The sequence below is a fragment of the Schistocerca serialis genome, unplaced genomic scaffold (assembly GCF_023864345.2).
Source record: "Schistocerca serialis cubense isolate TAMUIC-IGC-003099 unplaced genomic scaffold, iqSchSeri2.2 HiC_scaffold_1200, whole genome shotgun sequence".
NCBI classification, from domain to species: domain Eukaryota; kingdom Metazoa; phylum Arthropoda; class Insecta; order Orthoptera; family Acrididae; genus Schistocerca; species Schistocerca serialis.
The window spans coordinates 45001-50000 of NW_026047404.1; the positions used below are offsets into that span (position 1 = coordinate 45001).

General features: G+C 62.3%; 1 pseudogene; it reads left to right on the top strand.

Annotated features, from left to right (window-relative positions):
* Nucleotides 1-5000, top strand: part of LOC126435262 (large subunit ribosomal RNA) — a 7959-nt pseudogene that overhangs the window by 942 nt on the left and 2017 nt on the right.

A 5000-nucleotide genomic window follows, 5' to 3' on the forward strand; every position in this document is an offset into this window, starting at 1 on the left:
GGAGTCTAACATGTGCGCGAGTCATTGGGCTGTACGAAACCTAAAGGCGTAATGAAAGTGAAGGTCTCGCCTTGCGCGGGCCGAGGGAGGATGGGGCTTCCCCGCCCTTCACGGGGCGGCGGCCTCCGCACTCCCGGGGCGTCTCGTCCTCATTGCGAGGTGAGGCGCACCTAGAGCGTACACGTTGGGACCCGAAAGATGGTGAACTATGCCTGGCCAGGACGAAGTCAGGGGAAACCCTGATGGAGGTCCGTAGCGATTCTGACGTGCAAATCGATCGTCGGAGCTGGGTATAGGGGCGAAAGACTAATCGAACCATCTAGTAGCTGGTTCCCTCCGAAGTTTCCCTCAGGATAGCTGGTGCTCGTACGAGTCTCATCCGGTAAAGCGAATGATTAGAGGCCTTGGGGCCGAAACGACCTCAACCTATTCTCAAACTTTAAATGGGTGAGATCTCCGGCTTGCTTGATATGCTGAAGCCGCGAGCAAACGACTCGGATCGGAGTGCCAAGTGGGCCACTTTTGGTAAGCAGAACTGGCGCTGTGGGATGAACCAAACGCCGAGTTAAGGCGCCCGAATCGACGCTCATGGGAAACCATGAAAGGCGTTGGTTGCTTAAGACAGCAGGACGGTGGCCATGGAAGTCGGAATCCGCTAAGGAGTGTGTAACAACTCACCTGCCGAAGCAACTAGCCCTGAAAATGGATGGCGCTGAAGCGTCGTGCCTATACTCGGCCGTCAGTCTGGCAGTCATGGCCGGTCCTTGCGGCCGGCCGCGAAGCCCTGACGAGTAGGAGGGTCGCGGCGGTGGGCGCAGAAGGGTCTGGGCGTGAGCCTGCCTGGAGCCGCCGTCGGTGCAGATCTTGGTGGTAGTAGCAAATACTCCAGCGAGGCCCTGGAGGGCTGACGCGGAGAAGGGTTTCGTGTGAACAGCCGTTGCACACGAGTCAGTCGATCCTAAGCCCTAGGAGAAATCCGATGTTGATGGGGGCCGTCATAGCATGATGCACTTTGTGCTGGCCCCCGTTGGGCGAAAGGGAATCCGGTTCCTATTCCGGAACCCGGCAGCGGAACCGATACAAGTCGGGCCCCTCTTTTAGAGATGCTCGTCGGGGTAACCCAAAAGGACCCGGAGACGCCGTCGGGAGATCGGGGAAGAGTTTTCTTTTCTGCATGAGCGTTCGAGTTCCCTGGAATCCTCTAGCAGGGAGATAGGGTTTGGAACGCGAAGAGCACCGCAGTTGCGGCGGTGTCCCGATCTTCCCCTCGGACCTTGAAAATCCGGGAGAGGGCCACGTGGAGGTGTCGCGCCGGTTCGTACCCATATCCGCAGCAGGTCTCCAAGGTGAAGAGCCTCTAGTCGATAGAATAATGTAGGTAAGGGAAGTCGGCAAATTGGATCCGTAACTTCGGGATAAGGATTGGCTCTGAGGATCGGGGCGTGTCGGGCTTGGTCGGGAAGTGGGTCAGCGCTAACGTGCCGGGCCTGGGCGAGGTGAGTGCCGTAGGGGTGCCGGTAAGTGCGGGCGTTTAGCGCGGGCGTGGTCTGCTCTCGCCGTTGGTTGGCCTCGTGCTGGCCGGCGGTGCAGGATGCGCGCGCCTGCGCGGCGTTCGCGCCCCGGTGCTTCAACCTGCGTGCAGGATCCGAGCTCGGTCCCGTGCCTTGGCCTCCCACGGATCTTCCTTGCTGCGAGGCCGCGTCCGCCTTAGCGTGCTCCTCCGGGGGCGCGCGGGTGCGCGGATTCTCTTCGGCCGCCATTCAACGATCAACTCAGAACTGGCACGGACTGGGGGAATCCGACTGTCTAATTAAAACAAAGCATTGCGATGGCCCTAGCGGGTGTTGACGCAATGTGATTTCTGCCCAGTGCTCTGAATGTCAACGTGAAGAAATTCAAGCAAGCGCGGGTAAACGGCGGGAGTAACTATGACTCTCTTAAGGTGGCCAAGTGGCGGCGGTGTGGCTGCATCCGGACTTGGCTTTTCGAAGTGCGGTCTTGATGTAGTCGTGCTGCTGCTGCGAGGTGCCTTCCTTGGGTTATAGTTACAGGGAGAGTGATGCGTAATACATGGGCCTAGCCCTCTTAGCCTCTCCTCTCCTGCGGTCTTCTCCCCTTCTCGTGGGCCCGCTGATTTTAGCAGAGTGGAAGACCGCACCAGGGGCTTGGGGGGGTTACCAGCCCCCCCTCGCACTATCCCTTTTTTTAGTTGGGGGCAGTAACCAGAGAAAAAGTGGTGGCCCTTCCGCTGAAGGTGCCACCCCAACTCCCCCAGCACCTAGCCGGCCAACCGGCCGTGCCGAAAATCTTGTAACTTTTGCAGCTGTATACGCCTGTAGTGAGTGCCACCGCAGCTTCACCACCAAAAACGGTCTCGGGGTCCATCGCCGCCGCCAACACCTTGCGGCCGCCAACGCGGAGATCGTCACGGAGAGGCATCGCGCGAGGTGGACGGAGGAAGAAGTCCTGTCGCTCGCCAAGGCAGAGGCCGAACTGTTCCTCGAGAGGGACGCCCGGTTCTTCTTTGTAAATCAAGAGCTCATCAGGATGTTCCCCGACCGAACGCTTGAGGCAATCAAGTGCCGACGGCGGCAAGCTGCCCACAAGCAGCTTGTCCGCCAATTCATGGAGGCGCTTGAGATCGGTCGGGGGGAAGAGCCGGCGTCCCGCCGGGGAGCGGCGAGCCCGCTGCCTGACGCGGGCGAGGCCGCTGCGCCGCCCGTCGACGCAGCCGAGGACTTCGCGGCCGACACCACCGGGCCGCCGCCGGAGGGGCCGACTGACGCCGCCATCTGGGAGCATCTGGCGGGGCTACCCGCTTCCGCCCAGCGTTTCTCTGCCCTGGATCGTGTCATAGGTCTGGGGCGGGGCACGCCGCCCGATGTCATCCTGGGCATGCTCCCGGATGCCCTTGCGTCGGTCGGGTCCAGAGGGGAGAGATCGATCACCAGGACACAGCGGCCGCGCCAACCATCGAAGCGGCCGCCTGCCGCGCCGCCGACGCAGAAGCGCAAGCGGCGCCGCTGGGAGTACGCGAGAACGCAGGATGCCTTCCGACGGTCGCGTGCGCGTTGCGTGCGCGGCCTCTTGGATGGCACCCTGCTCCAGCCGCCACCTGCCATCCCTGGTCTGCTGGACTTCTGGGCGGACCTCTTCACCAAGAAGCCCATCTCCACCGCGGGCTTCATTCGTGACCGCCTCCTCCCGCACTCAGAGCCTGTCGCTCTCGAGTGCATATGGGGGCCGGTCACACGTGAGGAGGTCGCCGCCGCGTTGCCGCCCAGGGGATCAGCAGCCGGGCCGGACGGCCTTACCCCAGCGGAGTTGCGGCGCCTGCCGCACGAAGTCCTGGTGAAAGTGATGAATCTCTTCCTTCTGGCCCGCGCCCTTCCGGAAAGCCTGCTTCGCGCGCGGACGTCCCTTCTCCCGAAAACGGCTGCACCAACATCCCCCGCTGACTTTCGCCCCATTACGGTCTGCTCGGTGTTGGCGCGGACCTTTCACAAGGTTCTCGCGTCACGCCTGATGCGCGCTTGTGCTGTGGACGAACGTCAGCGGGCATTCATCCCTCGGGATGGGATGTTGGAAAATACCTTCATCTTGGACACTGCTCTCACCGACGCAGTTCGCTCCTGCCGCTCTGTCTTTGTGGCATCGATCGACGTATCTAAGGCATTCGATTCGGTAGATCATGCTGCCCTTCGCCCCGTGCTGAAGGCGCATGGCCTGCCGGATTGCTTTGTCGAGTATGTCGAGCGGTGCTACGAGGGCAGCACGACAGTGATAGCGGACGGCGCCGGCGTGGGCGTGTCTGTGCAGCCAGCACGGGGCGTTCGCCAGGGCGATCCCCTCTCCCCCCTCCTGTTCAACTTTGCGGTGGACTACGTTTTAGGCCAACTGCCCTCCCACATCGGAGCTCGGATCCTCGGTCGCAGAGTCAACGCTGCGGCCTTTGCAGATGACGTCTTGCTGTTTGCAGCGACCCCGAGGGGCTTGCAGTCCCTCATCGACGCAGCCACCGCAGCCCTCGCCCACCTGGGGCTGCAGATCAACGCCCGGAAGTGTTTCACCCTCGCCTTAGTCGCGTCAGGGCGCGAGAAGAAGGTGAAGGTGGACAGCAATGTCACCTTCACAGCAGGCAATACCACCATGCCTGCCCTGCGTGTGGGTGAAACCTTCCGGTACCTGGGGCTGCAATTTTCCACGGCGGGTCGCTGTGTCTTCAATCCACGTAGCCACCTGGTGGAGCAGCTTGACGTCATCTCCCGAGCTCCGCTGAAGCCGCAACAGCGCCTCCACGCTCTCACCAACGTACTTCTCCCTGGCCTGTACCACGGGCTGGCCCTCAGCCGCACCCGGGTGGGTGCATTGAAGTCAGCCGACGTTACCATCCGGGCCGCCGTCAGGAGATGGTTCCGCCTTCCGGCGGACACCCCCCTGGGATACTTCCACGCTCCTGTTGCCCAGGGGGGCCTCGGCATTCCATCTTGCCGATGGATGGGTCCGACCCTCCGTCGGTCCCGTCTCCTGGCGCTGAAGAAGATAGGGCCAGCCTGCGACGGTGCAGGCATGGAGGAGGTACAGCGTGAGATCGAGGTGCTGGAGCGCCACCTAATGTGGGAGGGCCACCTCCTCAAATCGTCAACGCAGGTTGGGGAAATGTGGGCGGCGCGCCTACACATCGCCATTGACGGTGCGGCACTGTCATCTTCTGCCGCCGTCAGTGGCCAACATCAGTGGGTCGCCGACACCAGTCGCCTGCTATCTGGGCGTGAATACATCGACGCCCTCCGCGCCCGCATCAACGCCTTCCCTACGAAGGCACGGCGCAGTCGCGGGCGGGAGGCGGACACCAGATGCCGCGCGGGGTGCCAGGCCGTGGAGACCGCCAACCACGTACTTCAGGCTTGCTTTAGGACGCACGGGTCCCGGGTCAAGCGCCATGACGCTGTAGTGCGTTATGTCGCCCGTGGACTCGCGCAGAGGGGCTTCAATGTCTC